Raw genomic sequence first — 26851 nt, 5'->3', positions numbered from 1 at the left:
TGCGTTGCAGTGATCATAACGTGTTTAGGCAAGTAGTCTTACAGGCAACCTACCGGGACGAGTTTAATTTGGATTAAAATTATATTGATTGGGAGAGGGGTTTACAAGTCTTATTTGCGAGAAGAGCATCATGGAAGGGTTGGTCATCTAAACTGGCAGAATTTTATTTAGCTCGATTTACCTCAATCATGTTCAACTGGACCACTGTAGCAGCGTCTAATTTTAGGTACAGCGCCTTAAAACAGTGCCTTCACAGTTTGTGTGGGGAATATGGCATATTGCATAACAATATACTCACTGTGTATATGGTTTAATTAATAACGCTGTTAGTAGCTCAGATTATATCGCATCGAATAATTGAAGGACGGTCAATAAATTATATGGAAGATGGAACAATAATTTGAGTAACTACACGTTATTTGTCCGAAGGAAGCGTGGAAAATCTCAAGGAAATTCCAGCAGAAGATCTGGTCCGGGTGCAAAGATTTCAACATGCCACCTCCTGAATAAGATACTACATGATATATAATTTCTGATTTCTTATTTATATGCGAAAGTAATATGTGAACCTGTCATAACTAGCTAGTAAGTCACGAGTTGCTGTATCAACGAACAATCCTGGGGTGGGTCCTATTGATTTGAGAAAATAAATTTAATTCAATAAAAAATAAAATTTGGACCGTAAAATTCCTCAGCATCTGACAGAACTAAAAAATTTACCGTCGTGTTCACAAGATTCAACCACTGGTCATTTTCCGCAGCTACGCGAATGCAATTCTCGTATCTTATTCCCTTAATATCCTTTTTTAAAATTATCCTCGTGCTTTTTGTCTAAACGTAAGGTAACTTTGTACGAAAGAGATCAGAGTCAGCAGCGCTGGAAGAAATGACGCTCGTTCCTTCCAATCTGCGAATCTGGGCAAGCTGACGCAGCAGCAAACTGCACGCACGAGGAATTCACACACTCAAGACCGACAATAGTCCAAAGCTCTTTTTCAGATATACAATGGAATTGGATTCTGTCTTACTCCGCGCCAAGCAGTCGTATAAAACTTTATGCCAAGTTCATCCTGAGCTGTAACTGCGTCCAAAGCGACGGTACCGAAGAACCCAAGTTCTTTTCGTGTTTTATTTGTCTCTAAAAATACGTATATGTGAAGAACCTTATGGCGTTGGATACAAAAATGCACAGTCACCAGCACAATAAAAAGTTAAACTATCTGCACATGGTAAAGCAATGAGAGACGACGGGGGAGGAACAATTTCCCGGTATGGTCACAGCAACGGCGGTCAATGCAATGCCAAGAAGGAAGGAGAAGTTGAAGATTTCTGTCTTCTGGGTTGTTGCGCTGTGTAGTCTGGTAGATGTTTACCAACGTTTCAGAGGTCATACTGCCTCCGTCATCAGGGCGATGAGTATGAAGTTTTCTGTCTTCTGGGTTGTTGCGCTGTGTAGTCTGGTCGATGTTTACCAACGTTTCAGAGGTCATACTGCCTCCGTCATCAGGGATATCAGATTGTTATTGTAGTTTACTTGAGGGAATAAGACAACCAAGTTTCCCGCCCTTCAGCGAACTTCGAACCAGTGTTCAAAAGAGCCCACAGCTGATCCCTGTTTGTTCGCTCTTAATAATGTATGATTCTGGACGAAAACCAAGTGGAAGTGCAATTCGGAGCTTGGTGCAACGTGTCTATCTATGAAAGACGGTCACACCAACTGGCGAAGGGAGGAATCAGTAAATTTACGCGTCAAATGCCATAGTAGAATAATTCAAGAGGGCGACCACCAAGCAATAATTTTATCTGCAAGGAAAACATTTGCTCTCAAACAGCGGATTTATGTCCCCTCTCCATGCATAAAATATGAGCCAAGGGTAGATTAAATTGATTAAATAACGTATTTATGCAAATACTTGCTCACAAGTAAAGTTTATGATTGAGAATTTGAAAAGTAATAAAATAAATATAGTAAGCCTAGTCTAACACACACAATCATTCACTGTGATTTATTATACCTGCTGAGTCTTGCGCACCGTATTCTCAAACTTTCAATGTCTCTGTTAAGTGAAGTAATTAATTTACTAAATCTGTTGTACACATATGACAGACGGTGGGACAAGACTCCATTTCTTTTAGCCCAAGCTCCGCATTAAATCTATTTATACATCTTTCTCATCAAATTCTACTTATCTGTAAAACGAATGCTGTGTTTATAGCCTTATATACCAATACATTAACAATATTTACATTCTGAATAACCGAATAAACTATCAGTCTGCAAACTAACACACAATACTTTAAAATCGACTACCCTTACTCTCTTTTTCCATTATTTATTTATATTTACCAATATCTGACCCAATGTGAATTCTCCATATTCCTACATCGAAGTCTCTTCTTCTCTGTAGGCTACATATTACTGGATCCAATTTCTGCAGACTTTGCCAGAATCGCTTCACTCCATCCCCACTTTCCTTGACATTCCTACAAATCCGGCAACCCCACATTTCCATCCCCTATAATCCCCTTCAATCTCGTTACCCCGATCCCCCCCCCCCCCCCCCCAACCGGTATATTTATGCATTTCTCTATTCACTACTTTCCTTCGAGTGTCTCTATTCATAGCTGTTGGTTTCCATTGGCTCGTCCAGCCTACTTTCCGTTCATACTTGATCATGGCTGAATACATTTTAAAAACTTTAATTCTCTGAAGTACGTATGTTGTTTTCTTCCCTTAACATTCTTTTGCCTAAATGTTGGGGGCATAAAATAAATATTTCTTATTTCTACGCCTACACCTCATGTTAAAGACGAGTTCTGTTCCTAAATTTCTATCACACCATCAATTAACGCATAAATGTGATTAACAACAAAATTGAAGATTTCTTTCTGGGTTGTTGCGCTGTGTAGTCTGGTAGATGTTTACCAACGTTTCATCGCCCTGATGACGGAGGCAGTATGACCTCTGAAACGTCGGTAAACATCGACCAGACTACACAGCGCAACAACCCAGAAGACAGAAATCTACATACTCACCGCTGTAAAAACCTCAAATCTCGCCTTGATGACGGAGGCAGTATGACCTCTGAAACGTCGGTAAATAAACAACCCAGAAGACAGAAATCTTCATACTAAGAATCGCCCTGATAACGGAGGCAGTATGACCTCTGAAACGTTGGTTAACATCGACCAGACTACACAGCGCAACAACCCAGAAGACAGTAATCTTCATACTAAGAATCGCCCTGATAACGGAGGCAGCATGCCCTCTGAAACGTTGGTAAACATCTACAAGACTACACAGCACAACAACCCAGAAGACAGTAATCTTCATACTAAGAATCGCCCTGATAACGGAGGCAGTATGACCTCTGAAACGTTGGTTAACATCGACCAGACTACACAGCGCAACAACCCAGAAGACAGAAATCTTCATACTCATCGCCCTGATGACGGAGGCAGTATGACCTCTGAAACGTTGGTAAACATCGACCAGACTACACAGCGCAACAACCCAGAAGACAGAAATCTTCATACTCACCGCTGTAAAATCTCAAATCATACAACAAAATTGTAGGATTTGAGGTTTTCACGGCGGTGAGTATGAAGATGGCTGTCTTCTGGATTGTTGCGCTGTGTAGTCTGGTAGAAGTCTACACGGCGCAACAATCCAGAAGACAGCCACCTTCAACAACTAAAAATTGTTTGTCAGATTTGTGTAACTTTGTGTGTTGTGGGAAACCGTCTGTTTCACGCATAACCGAGTAGGCTATATTATTCCATCAACACTGTCTGTTCAGTGCGTGCACCGCGAATTTATTTTTATTGTCTGTTATTTGCTGTGTCTCTACTACGAGGACGTTACGTGGTTATACAACTGAATTTTTTGTTGGTTTCGAAGATCCTTAACAAACATGGGGACCAGTCAGCAGTGCAGTGTCTAAACGTTAGGAGAAAGTTCCTCTATGGCTGAAGTTAACCATGTGTGTGATCAGAATTCAATCGCTTGTTCCGCACGCCTTGTCATGTCACCTTTACTTTGCACTACACCGAGCCAGCTTCGCATCGCCAGCCGAGCGAAGGCTTTTCCCACTTTACACCCTTTTTTACAGCTCTAACCCCATCCACAGCTAAAACACTAGCACAGGGCAAATTCCGTGGGGCTCACTCTTAGTTCACTTCCCATCAATATCACTAAAACCGAACGACATGGTCTAGTGGCTCGCACTCCTGCTTCGCTTTCCGGAGATCGGCTATAGTGACTGAAGGCTTTTCGTGGTTTTCCTCAGTTCCTCTAGGCCAGTGGTATTCAACCTGGGGTACGCGTACCCCCGGGGGTACGCGAAGGCATCTTAGGGGGTACGCGAAATTTTAAAAAAATATATATTATTTTATGATAAACACTGAATAGTCAGTAATTTAATTTATTTAAGATGTAAATGATATACTATGTATAACTTGAATTATACACCAACAACTTTGGGGGTACAAAGCTGAAGAGAAATTATACCTGGGGGTACGCGAACATAAAAGGTTGAATATCACTGTTCCAGGCGACTGCTGGCCACCATCGCTTCCTTCCACATCCTTTCCAATCTATTATTCCCTTCTATCCTCTCATTCGACGCTATATAGTCTGAGCTAATGAAAAAGCGTTGTTAAATAAACTATAAATAATATCACTAAAATGCATACTGATGCCTTTAATACAAGTTTATGGAACTAACGACAGTACTGAGGTTGACATCTGGATATGAGAAATGGCAGGAGTTTTCAAAACAATACTTAATAATTTGCACACATCAAATAAAGGCAGATCAAATTGGCTGGGCATGTAGCACGCAGTGAGGGCGAAAGAAGGTAATTTCCACTAAACTGGCAGAAGGTTCTAAACGACCTCAGTACAGCAAGCTTATGCATTCCTTTTCACACAAAGTGGATAATTGAGCGCTGAGTGGGTGAGATGCCTGAAGTTGAAGACAGTATTATTCTAATCCTGTGAAAATGTTACAGGCAGATACAAATTTTGTTATTGAATAAAATGCAAAAAACGGAAGGCAAAGTAATTCTTTCCCAAGATTATCTCAGAAAGTTTATGAAATCCATCCCCCCGGAGTGAAGACTAAATTTGTTGAGCTCACGAAGAACAGAGCCTCTCATTGCAGTATTAAAGATTGACATACGAAGCATTATTTGGTGACAAGGTAATGGGCTATGGTGTAGCTAAGCACATAAATCATACCACAATTTTTATTCAGAGTACTGAAACAGAATAAGATTTTTTCAACTGAAAATGATGACAGTGCTACTAACGGTTACGTAATACATTTCACAGAGCAGCAAAGCAAATATTTGAGTGCAGGTGTCCGCGGAAACTTTTCCAGGCGCAATTGCAAGCACTCTTCACAACTGGGGCCCGTGAGTTCCTAAACAACATATCACGAATTAAATACTAAGTGTAGACTCAGATCCTTTAAGTACACGTATCACATGCTTTAAGCCCGTATAACTCTGCATTTCAGACTAAACAATGATTATTTCCTTAAACGGCATTAATCACTTGATCTTCGCAATGGATGTTTTCATTAAATATCATCTAGATGAGGTTCCGCTTCAAAGGTTTAGCGATACAAGTCGGTGTCAGTATCTAAGGAAGTGGGTTTGATATCAGAGTTAAAGGAGGTGAGACTTTCCTACAAGTTTCAATACAGCAGAACACACAGTCTGTAATCAGCTACACAGCGAAGAGAAGATAGGAGTGATGCTTAGTACGTAAAAACGTTACCTTAAACAAACGGCCTTATAAGCACACAGTATTGGGGCCGCACAAAACCTACCGCAGCTGTACGTATTTCTGGTAGTTCATATGATCACATTGTCTGCAAGGAAATCAGGCAGGAACACAAACAAGCGACTGATTTTGTTCAACAATTGCAATTTGTGTCTGCTTTAGATGGATTTTACGATCCATAAAGTGAATCTGGATGATAACTGTAAGGAGACAAATCCACCAAATTTAGGAAAGACGAAGAGGGTACACAATTGAATATCACTGCGAGACTACACAGCCCGGGCAACAGAAATACAATTTAAATCTGTCAGCAATTTCCAAGATGCAGTCGCAAACACATTAGTTGTATGTTTCACACAAATACTTTATACTCGCCACTGGTCTATGTTAAGTCTCCTGTGGCGACTGGGAGACCGTATTTCTGGATCTGTATTCAATTGACCGTGGCACGTCTTCAAAATAAATAGGACAAGAAGAGGGTGCTATCATGTACCGAGGAAATTTGTAGACATTGCAGGAAAGTGAACAGTCTATTCTAACACTAGCTTAACATACCTAATCCGTTTGTTACAGATACTTTGATCTTCCTCTTTTCTCCGCTTTTCCCAATATCTTTGTGAAGAAAGTTTGGTTTAAAATCTAAAGCAATGTATTCCAAAACTTCCTTTAAGAAAACTACCAATCCGAACGGATTACACTCTGAGGTTACGAGCTGAATTCAGAATGAAGGTGGAAGGAAGCCCTGAACGTAAATTCGTAGCACTTACGTTTTTACCTACGCGGTGAATAATAATTCAAAAAATAGGAAAGATTTATCATTTATTAAAACACTAAAATGCTACGGCAAATGTATTTTACAGACCTTGTTACATTAAGAATGCAATATTAAAGTATCTCATTAATCCTATTACAAACGAAAACTTTCGACTCGCGTGCACTCTGCTATTCTTGTTGCAAAATTGTATAATTTGCCTCGACCATGAAGCACGCAATTTGACGATGGAGGTAGCAAGGACATCTGAAACGACAGTAAACTTCTACCAGACCACACGACACTACAACCGAGAAGACAGCAATCTTAAGAATTGCACTGATAGGAGTCTTAATTTTGGATAACTCTAATGCTCATGTGTTTGAAGCCGTATTACGCTACCTCTTCGTGTTTTCTTTAGTCCTTGTTAAACACGTCGTGGGCCGCGTGCTATCTTCTCCGGTTCGGATGTTCCACTCCTCATTAACCCTTATTTACAGCAAATACGTGCATGTTTACCAATGGCATATATCCTGCCTAATGAATGGAGAAGCGGATCCTGGAAGTCTGCCACGCACTGTACAAGAGATTCCGGAATTACCACCAGATACAGGCTAGCCAGGGAGAAGAATGTCAGAAAAAGAAATGTTGCTAACATTCTCATTCGGTATCATTCCTCAGACAAAGATGTATGACGAAGAACGGTAAAAATGAGAAAAATCGAGTTGTACAGAAGAAAAATGGAAGGTAATAATGTGTCAGAAGAAGCAGTTAAATGGAAAAGCCTGCGTGTGGGTGGGTGAAACTAACCTCAGTTCACTTCTCTTTGTACAAGCAGTCCGTCCATCTACAGAAAAGCGTGCAGAGTTTAATATATATGGTAATGAATGATAAGGCAGAGAACGACAATTCATACGAATGATCCTGCGGCCAACCAGTCTGGTTTACCGAGGTAAAATGTGTGCCTGTAAGAAGGATTCTTAGGCCTACTACACTATGAAAACTTTGGGGCAGAGAGACGCCATCTTTCGCCGTTAGCTGATATGTTTTGACACCCACATTCCTTTCTCTTAATTTCTTTCCTCAGAAACTTAACACATGTTTTATCAAAAACATACCCTTAGCCTATAGACGTAATAGGTTCCCTAAGTTCTTTTTAATAAATTAGTTTTGCGTATGAAGCCAGGTGTTTATAGGCTGCAACTTCACATGCTGAATTACTGGAAAAACAAAAATACGTCATTTTTCGTTTATGCACGAAAAGAGCATGATGACGTATTAAGGTAACTGTTCTATGGGTTGTTACCCAGTTATCACCTCTGAAACGTCGATAAACTTGCACCAGACTACAAGGTGCAACAACCCAGATGACAATCATCTTCAGAACCTGAATCTCGCCTGATGACGTACTGGTCTCAAAACCCTCTGCTGATCGCGCATTAACTTACTGTACCATAGTCAATATTCCAGTGCAGACGGGAAATCAATACTGCGGGTGCTGATGGACACTTGCTACGTCTGGGTTTTTGACTAATTAGCTGTTGGAGGTGTTAACTGACGGCAACAGGAACACAATCGACGGAGGCTCTCTGAAGCAGCCTCACGCCATTCCAGTGCAAAAAGTGAGGGAAACTTCTGACGCTGAGCACGAAAGGCAATTGCATACGATATGTTACACAGGACTAGCATTCATTCTTATTACAAGGACAATTAAGAAAGGAAGAAAGAAATAAAGAAAGATGATAATGAATGACGAGTCAGTTACTTCAAGGACCTCAATCATGAGATCCAGAAGCCAGACCGGGATTCGAACCATGTAACAGCCTAACAGAACTTCAGGATGTCATCGCTACACCAAATCGCTTGTTCAAGTCCCACTCTGTGCATCAAATAAACACCTCAAACTGTAGTGATGTTTAAATTAATTATCTCACTGATTACCAACGGATATGGCTTAATTCTTCACACGCTTTGGATCTACAGTGTTACAGAACATACGTTAAACATTTTCCTTTAAAGAAAGAAAAAATACCATACAGGCCTAAGTACATAGTCCTTCCACAAGAAACAGTTTATATTTAATTTGTTTTCTTGCAAACAGCCCCAATTCTACTGTTCACCAACTTTTAAAAAGAGTTTATTACTAACTCCACATGTGTTCCCGTTCCCACCATTCGAACGCGCTGGACGTACTTGAAGAGGCTGTAACCCACATCTTCATCGACAAACACAGAGCGGACAATGAGGGTTTTCGAACAAGGCTTCGTGCTTTAGACCCAATGAATAATGTATTACATTGTTATGTACACCTGATTTTCGTGCGATGGGCTGAGAAAAGTATCGGATATTCTCTCAACTGACTCACAGATAAGTACTTTCTGATATCAGCCAGATATCTGATATCAGTATTCCAGCAATTGCACCGGAACATATTATGTAACGCCGTAAGGTTTTGAAGAGTTTATACTCGTATAAGGCTCAGCAAAGCTCAGATATAAAAGTGGCGTATTCAAGACGAATTTACGTCCTACCATTAACAGCAAGTTATATATGTCGTCTTGCTACGAGGAGCCATGGATCAGAGCAGTCGATATGAATCCTGTAACGGATTTTAGTTAAAATTATTTAAAAGTGTAGTGTAGGCCGTAAGTCCAGGGTTCCTAGACTTGTCTGTAGTCATGCGTAGAGTCACACATATGGCCAACAATTATGGCATGTTTAATTAAGAATAATAAAAGTAGAAACATGCTGATTACACACTGAAATAATTCGACCAATCCGTGTTGGTTCTACTTACTGCTTCTTGTGATCTATGCAGCGATGTTGATGAGGGCAAGACACTGATACTAAGTTTTGCCTAAAATGATAGGGTGTTGGAATCGACGATGAACTTTGGGTCCCTAAATATAGAGGGATGATACTTGAGTGAACAATGGGGTCTTGTTTTGGCACTACGTGTCCAGTATGGAGTCCGCGGTAGCCGCGCGGTCTGAGGCGTGGGTCTTGTGCCCCTTTGTTGCTGGGACCGTGGGTTCGAATCCCACTCGAACCATGGATGTTTGTCCGCGTTTTTCTGTGTTGTGCTGTCCTGTGTACAGGTAGAGGCCTTGCGACGGGCCGATCCCTCGTCCAAGGATTCCTACCGAATGTCTATAGATCAAGCCAACGAAAAGTTGGGACCCGCAGTATCCTATGGAAATATTGAAAGAATCATCAAAAGTGTGAAGTACGAGGAACACAAGTGGCAGCTATGCGGTGATTTTAAGGTCATAGCGTTGTTACTCGGTCTCCAAGGGGGATTCACTAAATACTGCTGTTTCCTCTGTATGTGGGACAGTAGAGCAACAGAGAGGCAATATGAAACGAAAGACTGGCCGGGAAGAAATTAATTAATTCCGGGAAAAAGTAATATCAAGTTCAAGCCTTTGGTTGGCCCACAAAATGTACTCTTACCACCACTTCATATTAAACTAGGACCTATCAAAATTTTTGTTAAAGGAATGGACAAGGAAGGAGAAGGATTCAAATATCTGAGGGGATTTTCCCGAATCTTAGTGATGCCAAGATGAAAGAAGGAATTTTTGCCGGGCCTCAGATCAGAAAACTGTTGGACGATGGAAATTTTGAAACCAGACTTTCTGCTAAAGAACTCGCAGCGTGGAAATCTTTTGTATCTGTGGTGAAAGGTTTCCTTGGAAAGCGAAAGGAATAGAACTAATACCAGCAGCTTTGTAAATAAACCCATAAAAACGACATTAGTAGTAGGCTAAACTTTGTACCGCATATGGAAAAGATAAAAAGTAAAAGTTATCGTATCAAAAGAGTCTTACGTGTTGGGTGTCTTTCAAGGTCATATTTGAAATCAGCGCCCCAAAATCAGTGAAGAAAACTAATAATTATTAGTGTTTCCCTAAACGTGACGCACGTAGTTCGATATGTAGGTACCGGCAGAATAGATGGCCATTGCTTTCAAAGCCACCTGCCCTTTCCTTTCTTCCACAACCCCTGTCAAATGTACAAGTTCGGCTTTTGGGACTGAATCACAGACTAAGCTTTAACTAAACACACAGCTCAGCCTAGGCCTACCAATGTAGTGGCATTTTGCAATAGCATTTGATGGTCTGATTTCACGTGCAAACTTATCACTGTCGACACACGTAAATATCACTTTTGAATATCACGTAACTAGTTAAGAGACCAAATTAACATCAGGGATAAATAAAACATACATCTTAATTTTCCACCAACTAGGATCAATGGACCTCACACTCTTCATGCAAGTTACCTAATTAAAATGTGTTTTGGCGTAATGCCTCGTTATCCTCGAGTGTTTACAAGATTGTACTGACAATTTCTTATTATCTTTTATCAAAATACTTTTCTTACAAAAATATACCTTACTATATAAATTAAAAATGTTCTCACTGTATATACGTAGTTAAATTACGTTAACCTATATGCAAATAATTCAAAAGAAACTTGTTGAATTTGCCTCATCAATACAAATGAAGTATCTTCACAGTTAACTGCTTCACAAAACACAATCCCATTGCAGTCCCAACTTCATATTTACAGATGTTTTAAATAATAGATGCACGCAATATATTAAAAATTAACATACCGCAATTTGATAACAACAAAGTCAAAGTTTAAATTCGAAGGCAAAACATAACTGTGCTTAACATACTGGTGTAGTAGGTCACTACAAAGGTTTCCTTTTACTAGGTTTGAAATAAACACTTCGAGAAACAGTAAGACCGCGTACGTCTCGTCCACAACGTTCCATAGGCTTTCATTTTCTTGTGAGTTATCTGTCAATTCGACAAGAATACAACAGAAGACTTCAGTCGAAGACAAATGGATTCCTTTCAACATCCTTCCTCGGTGACAAGTTTAGTGAAAGAGGGGAACTGTCAGGTGAAATTAAATATTGAATATACAGGCTTTGTAAACACGCAGTTCCATCAAAACCTTGTAGTTACTGAACGTGGTACAATGCGATATGGCAGTTCTTGAGCTCCACAGTCGTGCATTTTCTGCTACCTGTAGCATCTTTCTTCGGTGACAGACTTACTGAAATAGAAGCTCGGTGTTAACCACACAGACTGTCAACGCAGAAGAAAATATTCAGGAGTTCCATGTAAGACCTTTACTTACGTGTCTCAGTTCTTATGCTGTCGTTGCTGGTCGTACATTTTTTGTTGTCAATGGTGCAAATGCTAGTGACATCTGAGCGATATTAAGCAGTTATCTTTCACCAAAGTTACGGACCATGAAATTTTACAATCACATCTGGACTCAAAGGAGTAAGCAACCGACTATAATGCACGCTTCTCTGCCACTTTTTACGGGCCGGTGGTTTACAAGTGTTCCACAGCCAGCCACAATATTAGATTTAAAAGCGGGTAAGTGATGGCATTAAAATACTTGTCTACGAGAGAATACCGAGGATTATCTACGACTTGTACAGACAGAATAAACAGGAACTAGCCGTTCTTCAATTGGAAATGGAAGGAAACTTTTTCAAACACTGCTCATGTTACTGGTTAATGCAGGTCGCTTACTAGATTTCTTTAACGCACAGTACTCTCTATACCAGTGGTATTCAACCTTTTTTGTTCGCGTGCCCCCAGATATAATTTCTCTTCAACTTCGTACCCCCAAAGTTATTCGTATATAATTCAAGTTATACATATTATATAATCTACATCTAAAATAAATTAAATAAATTACATTACTGATTATTTAGTGTTTATCATAAAATAATATATTTTTTTAAAATTTCACGTACGCCCGGGGGTACGCATACCCCAGGTTTAACACCACTGCTCTAGACAGTACTGCCATTTGTAATATTATTATTTTGCATCCATTTAAATGAAGTTGCAGACTTGTAATTAGATATCAAAGTTTCAGGCCGAGGGCCCTAGAAATAAAGATGTTACTCCGAAACGTCGCTATATAGTCACAAGTCTACAAGATGTCACAACCCAGAACATCGTCATCCACAAACTCCTGAGAGCCTCAAATCTCATGAACAAATTCTGAATTGCGTAACACAGCGAAAATGGATCTCATTAAATTATTATTGTGGTTTGCAGCATTCCTTCTTTCAAAGTAATGATTGAAAAATGAATAGACCACAATAACTCATATTCAGGAAAAAATAATCCAGTATGAAGACAGAAATCTTCATACTTACCGCTGTGAAAATCTCAAATCATACAAGAATCCAGTAGTACTGAATTCTAAAGACCACGAGAAGGTATTTCAATGGTTGGTAATCAGCCTCTAGCAACACAAAAATAGAAGATCGAAGAGGAATATATCTCGTCTGGCTCTCGCCAGACTTCAGTCTATCTGGTTTACTTAAGAGGATTCTTCAACAGAAAATGTAACCCGATTCAAGTTGCTGTTCTAAAGAAATCGTATAAATGAAACTGCTTGAGATATCCTTATAAATATCAGCATGGATACTTGAATAATAACTGTTTCGTACATTATTACTCACAGCGAAGTCGAGTTTTGTTGAATGAAACCAAAAAAGCCCAGGAGGATGTTCGCAGTCAAGAAATTCAGTTCCTCACTTCGACGTCAGAGGCTTTTATCGTGATGAACGGCCGGGAACTGACGTCCCCAGACACAAGGCATGCGAGCTGACGTCATGTAAAAGGAACTAGGATCAAGAAACCTGCCAGATCCCTTGCTGATGGCCTCACCCTACATGCAGGGCGACGTGAGATGGGAGAATGCCGATAACGTGGCAAAACGAAAAGTTTTCTTTTCCTGCGTTGCTCTCAGCAGCTCTCTTGTTCTAGCTTAAACACCTTACAAAAATTTATTTTTGAAAAACATGCTCATAAACTGGACATCCCATATACTTTCTTTGAGGAGTTTCAAGAGTTTGAATAAAATAAATAACACTCTGGTAGTTGTTTCAGAAATGGAATTTGATATTAAGAAGTCAATTCTACAAAAGCAACTTCACTTGAAATTCAGTAAGCTAAAAGTACAAAAAATTTGCAGAAACCATTCTCAGTAGCATTCTTAAAATGTGCATGACGCACGCCACGTATTTCGTTTATGCTACTTATTTCCAACGGAAAAAGCTTGTGCTTTATATCGACTCTAGACTATGTCATCTGTAAAATCCAAAAGATTAGGAAAAGTTCAAATGAACGGCTTAAACCAGGCAACTGTTCATGTTCCGTTGAGAAAGGATACACGTATATGAAAATAAGAAACGCGAAACTCCACTACAACTGAATCAGAAATAAATGCACACAAAGCTAAGTATAAAACATGGCAAGCAACCAAATTCATTACACAAATTGTACCAACTTAAGCCTATAATAACTAGAAACTTAAACCTCCGAGACTGAGAACATGAAGCCTGAAATCTGTCAAAGCAAATCTTCGAAATTGCATCCAATCTACTTTTCTCGCACAACAACACGGACTTGGCGAAAATACTTCAGCCGGGTTAATATTTTAATATTGTCGTTTATTGTGAGGGAGGATACTAGCCACAGGTTACTAGCGAATCGGCTTCCACATTCAAAAATAAACGAGACGCGAGACGAAAACCTATTATTCATAAACATCCTTAAGAAGTCGTCGGAACAATACAATCTTTACTCTATAAAATATCTACATAGCGTTGTGGTGCAGTTCTTCAGTGTAATCAAAGAGTGCGTAACCACAAGCGTGTCAATGTATGGGAAATGGAGTGCGCCAGCCTGCAGCATCATTAGTCTGTCATTGAAGGAGAAGAGAAGTGTTCTTACCGTTTCCTACCGCCAGTTGACGCGAATGGCATCATCACGACCCCCGCGAATTTTACTCACACTTAAATTCTGAGAAAAGTCCTTGTTCCAGAAATCCTCCCTACGTCAACTTCCCTCTATAATATATTCTAACCAGGCAGCCAACGACTTAAACATCATCGACGACCCCTGTCTACGCACCAGCGAGTTTGTGACAGATGGTGAGGGAGAGCACGGTCTGCCACGGACCACGGACGCGAAGGTGGTGGGCGAAATGGTCGAAGGCCCAGGGCGTCGCGCCTGTAGGAGCCTCGAATGCCTCACACCTCTACTTGTAAGTATCAGAATTGTCGTTCTTCCTTATACTATTGCCGTAGTTTGCCTTATACATGCACTTTTATGAGACCGGCAAGTGCAGAAGAACTCTGACAATTTTCGATAAAAACCCTTGAAAAGTAGACGCCTTCCACAGAATGGAATTGTTGACTAGAGATTGAGTGTATGCTGTTCCGTCATATTATCACTCCTTCCGACAATGTAACTGGCAACTGCTGGCAGCAGCCTTAATCAATAACGATGTTGTTATTTCGGTTTGCATATCTGAATTAGAGGGAAGTAATTTTAATGAAGGCGGTTAATCTAATATTTTTAAAGAAATGACGATGCAGGACAGTCGATTTTAAGACTTACATCAATCGGGTAAATCAGTTACAGAGAAGCAGTTTTCAAATCGTTAAAATTCAAATCATCCAAAGTTCCTTGTACGTATATATTCATAAGGAACCTCGCTAATCAAAATCGACCAGGGCCTCGCAATTGGCTCCACCTGAGTATCGTTCGTCTATTGGAATAGTGTTCTGTAAAAGCAATAGGTTGAGATAAACCTTGATTTGATTCCAAGGCCAAAAAGAAACTTACAGCCGGTATTCTCTTTTTAGCCCTAAAAAGCATCAGACGCCACGTGCAGATCTTTCACATTCTATGGAAGTTCCATCCAGATATAGGAGAGAATGAAAATAAATTTCATCAGGGATTTTCAGCCCTTCTCTTTCATGGTAAATGTAAAATTCTACCTTCCCAGTTGTGAGTATTGAAGACACACACTATAGTTTCCTTAGGTGAAATATTTCCTGAAGTGGCATGGAAGGCAAAGATAAATTCTGCACATAGTCAATCGAAATAGCAGCTATGGAATCTTCAACCAAACATTTATCCTTGTTTTCCTTAAATTTTCTTTAAAGCTCTGCTGCTCTTCGTTTACGCACAATTAATTCAGCTGCTGCTGGGATCAGCGGTAGAAAAAAGTGTCGAAAAACGCTGGAGGATCGAAGCTACCTACCTCCTTCAGTGCCGCCACCTTTTAACAGAAAAAGAACACTTGTCCCAGACAAGTGCTGCTCTCCAACTAAACACGTTATACATAAAGCTGTAAGCACCATCGATTACCGCTGGACGAGCACTCTTTTTCCTGCAAAACGTACAGACCTATCCCCAAACAACCTTACCCGCTCATAAAGCAGAACCACCAAATTTTGTTCAAGTACTGCTTCTCAAATAAGTGATTAAAATCTTTTCTTGACGGTGCAAAACCAGGACACAGAACAAACCATGTTGGAACATTAAATTAACAGTGGGAAAGAAGGAGTAAACATTTTCAGCCACAACATAAAGTACAATACAGTCAGTGAAAAAAATTAACGCAAACAAATAAGTTAGGAAATTACGTGTAAGGTAACAATACTGGCATTTTCAACAGAATCTGACGGTCAAAATTTGCCTACGTCAGATTTGTCTGGGTAACTGAGTATTTCATTCACGGTAGCCGGTCTCCGGGCCGAGATTTGAACCGGGGACCTCCCGAATATGAAGCAAGAATTCTAACCATTCGACCACGACATTCTCCTCAAAACCGAACTTCGTGAAGATCCGTTACTTCCTTACATACCGACAGATGGGAAGACAGAGCGCGTAAAGGAGCTACGGCGCTAACTTCCGAACGCGCCTAAAATTAGCATAGTATAAAGCAGTGGTATTCAACCTTTTTTGTTCGCGTATCCCCAGATACCCCGCCACGGTGGTCTAGCGGTTAGGACGCTGGCCTTGTAATCCTGGGGTCTCGGGTTCGATTCCCGGCGGTGCCCGAATTTATAACTTGTGTTGGGCAAGGCCGTGGTCTAGGCAACACGGAGTTTTCCTCCGGGGCTTCCCCGGTTTCTCCGTGGCATCCCAACAATTACTCCATTCACACACAGAAGAAGGCAATGGCAAACCACTTCTGGATCATCTGCCAAGAACGTATATGAACAGGTCCCAGTCCGAGAAAAGGATGGAAGGATCCTGTTCATATGGACCTGTCGTCAGACAGAACACTAAATAAAATAAAATAAAATACCCCCAGATATAATTTCTCTTCAACTTTGTACCCGCAAAGTTGTTGGTGTATAATTCAAGTAATGCATAGTATATAATCTACATCTAAAAAAAGTTAAATAAATTACATTACTGGTTATAATACTTTTTTTTAAATTTCACGTACCCCCTAAGATGTCTTCGCGTACCCCAGGTTGAATACCACTGATATAAAGGACATAACTTAACATGCAAGTATTTTCTTTGGATTAAGCATGAAGTGATAAAGTATAAATTTATATTTCATTTCTTTCCCAACGAAGAGCATTAGTGAGACAGTAAACAAGAAAATGTAACGCAAAGCACGTAAGCAAATGATGTAACTCAAAAGGCAGAAATCCACTGTAGATTAGATACAGAACACTAATATGTAAATGTTATAATACAGTGATATTTGGAACACAGAAAGTAACATGGCAAATGCATGTGATGCCAATGGCTTCCCAGTGCAACAAAGGAGCCCCGACGATGGGCCATAAGACCTAAACAAAATGAACACTTAATAATGATTTGTGTGTTGCTAAAAACAACTGTTGTATCTCACAAACGATGTGATCTGCAATTTATTCTAAATAGTTTCTAACTACTACTGCGCTGGTTTCAACGTTGGAGATTTTTTAACGCCAAAAGACATTGCCGCAGACGCTGGCAGCAACAGTCTCGATTCTGAACGGGATTACAAGGCGGCAAAGTTGCATAGACGCTTATGAATATGAATAGCCACCCCCCACCACAACGCTGAAATATACAGGCATTGCGCAATGTACAATCTAGCGGCAGGTGCACCAAACTGAGAATCAAGTCCGACCGACAAAATCCCCAACTAAACTAGAGGAAACAGAAAATGTTTTATGACATAATTTGATCCACAAAGTAAATTAATACAATATCTCACTGTAGCTTCTGGCACAAAGAAGCTACTGTAACAAAACATTTCTGTTTCAAGGTAATGAATCACCTAATCTTTGTTACTGCTAAGAAGACTGGAGCAATTCTGGACCACAAAACAACTTTATTAATGCTCTTTCAGCTCAACCCACACTAAGGCATGTCTAAGTTAATCGCAGTTCCCTGTGAGTTTCTTATTATAAATGATAAACTAATTATTCCAAGATCCCTATCCATAAATACCTGAATGTTCACCGTCGTCATAATTCCGTCAGAAAATAGGTCGTGTGACCTATTACGAGTTGATTCCATCTCTTCTGTGGTCTACCCAAACTTCTCTTTCACATAGGATTGTGTTGCGTCCTATGATCGTGAGTAAATGAGCGAACTATTTCGATATTAATCCTGCAGCCTTCAAAATACGTGAACAGGTAAAATAGATCTGCCGATCTGATATCTTTAGACAGTATGATATGTCGTATACTAAGCCACGGGTAGAAACCAATCCTGAAACACTGCAGTACTTTCAGACATAATTGATCAAACTCTACAATAAAATACTGAACAGTATTCCAATAGTTTGAAACATATTTACGTGGATATAACATTCTTCTTTCACACAAAAAAATACAAATTCAATTGCTAAATTCTAATATTTACATGTTATGATCTACAGTTGTATTAATAACGCTAATTCTGATGAATTTTTATACAATAATTATATTCTGTTTACTAATAAATGCACTCCATTCGGCATTAAGAGATACTAAATCATACAAAGGTTTCGGTACACCATCTTCACATTACAGAAGATAAAAATACGTGATGAATCGAATACAGAACAGTATAATGAAAATTGCAGTTATAATTACAGTACGATATTAATATGTGTCAAACACGTAGGACGTACTAAGTACAATATTCAGTTAAGAATCTCTCAGAGAAGAAACAGACTTTTCGACAAAGTGCCTTCCTCAAGATTTTAAAACGCAACCAACCCCTCCGAAGGTTGCGTTTTAAACACTTTACCAACCACAACCCCCAGAAAGGGGTTGGTCAAGTGTTTTAACCCCCATTCGTGGGGGTAGTTCAGTGTCTTACCCAAGACCTCAATTCGGGGGGGTTGGTTTAGTTTCTTACGTAAGATTTTAAAACGCAATCAAGGGAGGATTGGTCAAGTGTTTTAACCCTCCATTCGGGGAGGTTGGTTTAGTTTCTTGCGTTTTAAAAACTTGACCAACCCCCCGAGGAGCTCCGAAAGGAATGCTCTGCTCTAGTGAATAATAATCTGTGATATTCTTGCTTGAATTTGCTGTGAGAGCGGAGTAGCCGATTGTCGTTATCGTAAACAGGTTATTGACCTGTAGATTGCTATTTAGTTTTTTGTGTTACCAACTGCATTAAAATTACACTAAACGCAATATATAAATGTGTACTTCTTGTAACACGATGATATGCCACCACAACATAAGATCGGCTATAATTATTGACAATTATTTTATACACTTTATCAAACATTATTTTACAGCCAACACCAGACAAAATATTGATTCTAACTGTGCATATAAAACGCAAAGTAGACAAACAGGTGACGGGGTTATAATGTATTGTTATATAATGTAACATATCAGTCGTTAAATAGCTTTGTTAATTTATTTTATTTGACATTTATAATATAAAGTGAAAGACCTATTTTAGAATTAATGTGACGTACATGTTGGTGAAACAAACCTTTGGCTATTTAGATACGTCTCGTGCACCACACATGAATGTATATTTTGATAAATAGCAGTAGCAACATTCATTTCCTCTAACGCGATAATCGATAATATTTCGTGAGGGTTATGATTTTGACGACGAAAATTTCTTATCCCGCACACAATGAACGTTGTGTTCTCATTTCATTGATAATAACTTCACCAACATAAGACTTTCTCATGAACTTCGCGTGGGATATTTGAAATAGCCACAGCCAATCCGAATATATGGCAATCATTAATACATGGAGCACTGAACGGATACCGAACGAGCTTAATACTGCTCAAGTCATAAACCTACATAAGAAACGCAACAAGAGCGTATGTATCGATTATACCAGCCAGCACCCCTTTTGATAAGGGCAGCAATTATGAAGGCAAAGCCGCAACTGAATGGCGAAGAAATATTTCCTTAGGAACAATGCGAGTTTCATAAAAGCACATCTTGTGTAGAAGCAGATAGTGCAGAAGAGGAGATAATTAAACCTGCCTACTTTCTTGCATTATGAAGGAGTTTACAATACAGTCTATTGCAACATGCTATAGCATATACTATAGAACTTATTAAATACTAATATTGCTTTAAAAAATTAGTAATATATTAACCTGCTTGCAAATTAAATTAGTAGTACTTGCAATAATTTTCGTCGCAGTTTCAATAAATTGTCGTTATTTATAACTAGGGCCTAAAAGTCGACAAGAAAGGGCGAAAGTTGTGCCAGGTATTGAAAGTTTAAAACAGGCTACCCTATATGATTTGTAACGCCTAGCGTGGAAGAATATTCCTGAATTTTTATATATTCCCATTAACGCAATGCGGACCTTAGTGGGAATGTCGTATATCTTGAAAATTGCATACGAGTTCGTACCCGATAAATGGGACGATAAACTTAATAAGATGAAAGAAGCGAGAATGCAGAACGAGTATCAGAAACAGGGGTGTGGGGAAGTACAGATTAGAGAGAAACGTTGAAAATGTACCAGGAAACAGAAGCATTAATTTCTGTGTGGTCTTCTTATCACCCATTAAAAATAAACGCAGAACACTGATTCCGCCTAGCAATTTAAAGAGGATTATTCAACCCTGTTCCTCTGAAACCCGGCAGATACAGGCTACAGCAAAATGCACTTTGCAAGCAGTAACATTACACGCCAGCAGAAAACAGAAAACGATATACAGAAACTTACCTATCTCTGTAATTTTTCCAAAGATTACTGCCTGGACATTCACATTTTAATTTGTCAGCTGCCAGTTAAACAAACCAATTCTGACATGTATCAAAAAATGTAACCACAAGATTTTGATTCGGAAAAGACCGGCTAATGCGTTTTTTTAGACGAAATAAAATTATTAAACTTATGTTTTTTACTTCTCCACGAGGTTCACATGAACCCGTCATAAGTCTCTAATCTAAATTATATACATTTAGTCCACAACCTCGAAACCTGTATCTTCAAAATCAATTGTAATATTACCCCTAATACATTAAAAATTTGTTAATACTTGCAAACGTTTCCACATTTTAAACGCAATTCCACAATATTATTTTAAAGACTGGTGCACAAGTCATAACCACAAATCTTTTGCAGACATACGTATACACTTTGCTCATATACGATCTATTGATATTTATTCCAAACATAAATCTTTCTTCCTGCCACCATACAGTTTTCTTCACTAAATTGAAGTAATTTATTTTCAGTTCATTAAATGATTACTTGTATAAGTCAAGAGAGCCATAGAAATATTCCTTAAATTCTTATTATAATTAATATTATTTAAATTATTTAAAGAACTTACCTTACTTTGCAGATGTCGCCTGATGTGATAATGCAGAATATCACTTCTCTTTCTGAAAGTAAAAAAGAAAAAGAACGGATAAGTTCACACACTTAAAAATGTGAATCACTTCTATCAAATGTCCGGTGCACACATTTATATCACAACTAAAATAAGTAACTTCTCTTTCCGGTTCTTAACTTCAAGTTAAGAAACAAGTAACACTTTTAAAGGCGTCATACAAGACATAATAATTTCCACGTGCGCTCGTTCTCGGCTGAGATTAATGAATATGGAATCGACCTTTTGCAGCGCTGGCATGTGGCTTACCATTCTGAACGTTTGAACTGAAACTTAACTATTGTACGGAGTAACTCAAAAGTCCTCTCAAGGCCACTTGCTTCGCCGTTCTTCCAGTCCGTACGGTCTTCGTCTTCGATCTACAGAGAAATCACTCTTAACAAAACACATCTTGTAGATTATTCCTTCCAGTGTAAGCTACTATAGCACGACAGATTTATAGATGGGATAGTGAGGCGTCTCCTTGACAGGAAAACAGAATTTTCCCATATTAGACAAGCAGACGCGAGACAACAACTCCAAGCACAGTCTCCTGATCGCGTAGTGATATAAAGCAAGAGAGGACGTGGTTTTTCTACATTCATAGATGATTTCCTTGTAACTACAAACCAAATCTGCTCAACAAGACAAACAACATATTCTTCGGCAGACTAAACCTACAAACTGCGTGCATATAAAAATAATATTCGATGTATTCACTACTGTTTTAACAATTTATTACGGATGTAGAGTATTTGATTTAAAAATAATAAGCCTGTCAATACCTGTATAAATAAAAGATAAATTAATCCAATCCCCACAGAAAACTAATTACATTCCACCAGTTCAAAATATTTATTTTGCTAAATGAAAGTTGTTTTCAATCAGTTATATCCGGTTTATAAAATTGTCGTTTCCCGCAGTGGAAAACGAACCTAATATTATACAACAGTCTCTCTAAATGCGATAGATATTACGTTCAGTACCAAATTAGAGCGCGCGGTCCACTGTGAGTATTAAAGATATAATTGATTTTAAAATCAAAACTGTGTAACCCAGGAACCAATACCTTTAATCTGCGTTAGTAACTGAAGAGCAGTTTCACGATAATTTTCCTTCATTCAGCTGTAACATGGCATTGCAGATAAATAAGACCTTGTTTTAAATAAATTATATTAATATTCTATGAAATGTGTAATATAATTACTTTTATGAATAGGGTGTCCGAAAATAAATCTATAAAGCCGTCTTCGATTTAGACACGTTTCTTAACACTTAGGGCACTAACAAAGATACGAAAACAGTAGCCGTAATAAAAAATGGAGTGTTACTTTGGGCATTCTGCATTTTATTTAACATTAGAAATAAGTAGAAATATGCGTTAAATGACGTCATATATTTTACTTCTGGCCCAGCCAATCATCAGAAGCATGAGGGATGGCTTATCTTGTATTTCGTTACGCACAGATCATAGGCATTAAATGGGATTCACGTGACGTATCCATTTCTGTACGATTACTTCGGTTTCAGGCCCTGTATGGACTACACAGACCTCACCTAGTAGCTTCTGACTGTGCAATTAGTCAAAAGAATGCTATAATGACAGTTCTGACTACATGCAATAATGTTATATATTATTCGTAAATATCTCTAATATAATATATTCATAAGAATATAATAATATGTATAATAAACATTACAATTTTATTTCATAATAATATTACCCATTCAGTCGTGATATTTATATAAAAGTTTGTGAATTCAAAGAAGCTTATAAAATTTACAGACTCATTCCCATTCGCTTTTATACCTTTTGTATTGCTACAAAGCTGGTTTTTACCTATAATCTTAGGCACACCGGTAATCATAGATCATTACGCTTACCAAATACTTGACAGCTGGTAACATTTAAAGAGTTCTGCGTACTATTTCGTCTGCTGCTCCGTCTCGTGTCAAAAGTACTAATAAACTTGACGAATTATTCCTCTCACCATCCATTCTCATATACCACAAGACAACACTATTCAAATCTAAATCGCAAAATATGCAAATACACAACCAAGTCACGTTACAAGCGCACGTAATGCACGCAACAGCCATTTGACTGAACGACTGGCTGGTCAATCACACTAGTCAAGTTGCCTGAATGCAAGTCGCCAGAATTCCAGGTTATGTCCACATTTACGCAAATTTTCTGAAGGCCGGTGTAAGATAAAATGGCGTCTACAAAAGTAAAGCGTGCTGAAGTGCTAGTAGCTGTTGCTGAGTGTAATATCATCTTCACTGGAAGAAGAAGAAAAAAAGATGTTTCTGTAGTAAACTTTATTACGTAAACAGCTCGGTGTATCTCGTATGTCTTGTAACACACTTATGAAACAGTTGGTCTCAGGAGAAACAAAATTCCATAAAAATCACCCAAAGATGTCAAAACTCACTAGCTGTGGCGTGTACAGATCATTAGTTCCTCGACTTCATACTTTTGTTTACTTCATAGCTGTACATGTTTTCATCATCTTAATTTGTCTTCTAACACTATCTGCACTTAACTCTAAGTTCCCCGAGTATCTGTTTCAATTCTCATATTCATTCTCACGCATTTCTATGGCGCTTTCAACGTTCACTACATTTCGTACACATTAAAAATAAGTAAATGTCGTCATAATTTCATTTATCAGTCACTTTATGAACGCTCACAATAAGAAATACTGTTAATAAAAGAAATAATAGCCTTTAAGTTTACTTCTCAACAATACAGAGGAAAAAGCACATTTTTCTGCGTGTTCCAATAAACTGGAGATTTAACTAGTAGTTCACATTCTTCAAGTTGTTATTCAACTTCAAGTCAGGTAAGAAGTCAAAATTGTTTCTACGTATCTGAAAACTTGAAACTGTTCATTCATTAGACTTAAAACGTATCTGAAACAGTTCATATTATGCAAATCATTTCAAGATTTAGTTTTCAGGCGACTTGCATTCAGGAAGCTTCACTCGTGCGAGTGAAGCTTCAGGCGATGATGACAATTCTTGCCTCTGAGCACACAGCACGTAAGCCACAAGCCATCGTTGGTACTCCCTAGTGTCTCAAGTTACAAAGGTTGGAAGAATTTTTCATGTAAGCGGCCACAGTCGCGTCGGTTGTAACTGCCAGTAGGCTCCTACCAAGGCAGAAACGAGAGCAGGACGAAAAAATATAATTCACGTTTTGTTTACATACAGGCACACAAAAAATAATCTGTAAGATTATCCGCTTTTAAGACCCTGGAAATAACATCACAGTCCGTCACCCATAACAATTACTTCTGCTACTACCATTAATGTATCAGCTGCTACTACTCGTCAAACCATTGTTGCTGCTACAATGCAAACAAACTTACTGCCAGAAGCCTAGAAGAATTGCTCTCAAAACTTAACATAAAGAAACAGACAATGCCAAGTTTCATGACTCCACTCCTAAAACACGAGACTCGTGACACTACAAAAAAAAACTGTATTAAACAAAGGCTTTGGTTACTGTGCGCGATTTCTCGGTACCCCCAAATCTGGATGACACCACCTCCATCTGCAACCCGGGGTCGTGACGTATTTGGCGACAAGGGGCCCCATTTAACATGGTACACGAACCTCAATGAATGGAAATTGTAGTCCGAACACGCGTTTCTATTTTATAGTTTTCTGCATAGAGAAATGATGATACGTCATGGAGTTTCGCGTATCTACGCTATTAAGCCTCGTAGGATCACAGGGAACATGCTGACGTTTTCACGGCTCTGTGAATTTGCGTTGTGCTTTTCGGGAGTGTTGCGGTGTGTAGTCTCCCAACGTTTCGGAAGAACCTGCTGACTCTACCTTCATGATTTAAACACACGTGTTTTATATTTAAACAATTACAAAGCTTGTCTTATAGCGCTGTTAAGTAGAAACTAAATGCCCTTCATTATCATCCGGGTACCAGAAACAAAACACCCACGAAGTTACAGACATCAGTAGCCATTAGCACATCAGTTTATTGACAACTTTCTTTGACGACGTGTTCCACGCGGTGACTAAATATTACCCTGTCTGTGTTGCTGAGTGACCATGCAACTTGTATTTCGAGACGAAGTTTAATTCAATTAAAAGTCGCTTCCATACTTGCATAGAGTATTTTTGTTGCTGTCCAAACATGCTGTGTTATCATAACGTTACTCAGAAAAAGGGTATAATGCAATAAGACTGGCTCTTAGAGTTTCGTTAAGCTTTAATTATTCTCTCCTACTGAGTGGTCTTTCAGGAGACGAAAAACCATCCTTTTTTGACTTTCTACGTCTCCGCTTTCCAAGAGAAGTTTTTGCAAGTCCGCTTCGAGCCAAACTGTAATTGTCTGTTCAGAGCAGCTAAAGAGAAACACGAAACAACGAAATTCTCAAAAGACAAGGGAGGACAAAGAACGGGGGCTGAGAACAACGATAAGGTAGGAGAGTCGAACACAAACCTTCTATTATTCTCTGTGACAAAAAAAATACTGTCCTCTCCTCTGTAACAGGAAATTTTATTCTCCATTATAAAAGACAAACAAAAAGTTTAGAAGCCACTCCGTGTATTCAAACATGCATTTATCTACGTTATAGAAACAGGCCGCTTACACTTGTAACATCCATCATAATTTCCAAACTTCTTGCCTGTCATGTTATCGTTAACGAAAATTCTGCTACATCGCAAAGTTGGAATTGTCCGCTTCACAACGTCTGCGGTCTCCAAGACAAAAACGAACAGATTAAAACAACGTTGACCCACACTTGAATGCAAACAGCTAGCCGAGTGAAACCGGAAGACAGATGCATGGTTTAGTGCGCCTAAGATTATGCTTCCAGCCCCTTTGATATACATAAACACACAATAAAAATGCTCATGATTTATGACCGGAAGCATTCATGGCGACTAAGTCCTGATGACGAGGACGAAGATGGTTTTCGAAAGTTGGTGTTTTCTTCAATAAACCACCTTACACGGCTGGTGGCCCGAGAAGAATTCATTATTTTTATGACTGTTTACTATCGTGTAATGAGGACGAATTTGGAACTAAATTTGAGTTCAAGAAGAAAGAATAAATTCCATGGAACAGTGGTAAAACAAGAACAGTGTTACTCATCCATAAGCGGACATTTATTGTTTGAGTGAGGCGTCTCCTCGGGCCCAAAGAGATGGACAAACGGAAACTTTTATTTTTGTGTTTTTTATGCATACTGTTTTCTGCTCACCGTTTCAAGCATTGGACTGTCAATTGCAACTCGTTTCGCGTTTGGCAACCATTTGTAACTTTTCAGTTACTCACGTTGGTCTGAAGCCACTTGATCGTTCCTCAGGCCGAAGGTTGGGGATGGACATCGCCTTAGATACTTTGCTAAGGCGAAAAGACGTGAAGGAACTTTATGTGAAGTAAATTTGGGTTTTTTTAACCTAAAGATATTCTCGACAATAGGATATGGGTTTATTAGGATTACCGATAATTAAATGAAGAAACGAGGGTTGTATAATAGGAAACATCGAAGCCTTTATAAATCATACACCATTTCATCTCTTCCAGAAACGTGAAATTTTTTAGTTCACTGGTTCTCTACCCCGCTTTGTTTCGGTATTGGTGGACTAATTCAAATTTAAGTCAAAACTATC

At 38.9% G+C, this 26851-nt stretch overlaps 1 protein-coding gene across 5 annotated transcripts in view; it reads right to left on the bottom strand.

Moving 5' to 3' along the window:
• Positions 1-26851, bottom strand: part of Schip1 (Schwannomin interacting protein 1) — a 123522-nt gene that overhangs the window by 81429 nt on the left and 15242 nt on the right. For 4 of the 5 annotated variants that reach the window (XM_022064421.2, XM_087347971.1, XM_087347972.1 and 1 more), the window contains one exon: positions 21164-21215. The gene's annotated coding sequence lies outside the window, so the exon portion shown is untranslated. Of the gene's footprint in view, positions 1-21163; positions 21216-26851 lie in introns of those variants that run through there. The other variant, XM_087347973.1, reaches the window with a different exon arrangement.

The sequence above is a fragment of the Zootermopsis nevadensis genome, unplaced genomic scaffold (assembly GCF_977971745.1).
Source record: "Zootermopsis nevadensis isolate Lab colony 2312 unplaced genomic scaffold, Znev_1.0 Znev_ptg000012l, whole genome shotgun sequence".
In the NCBI taxonomy this organism is placed as follows: Eukaryota; Metazoa; Arthropoda; class Insecta; order Blattodea; family Termopsidae; genus Zootermopsis; species Zootermopsis nevadensis.
Note: the sequence above shows the minus strand (reverse complement) of the source record. Positions and strands in the feature narration are given on the sequence as shown.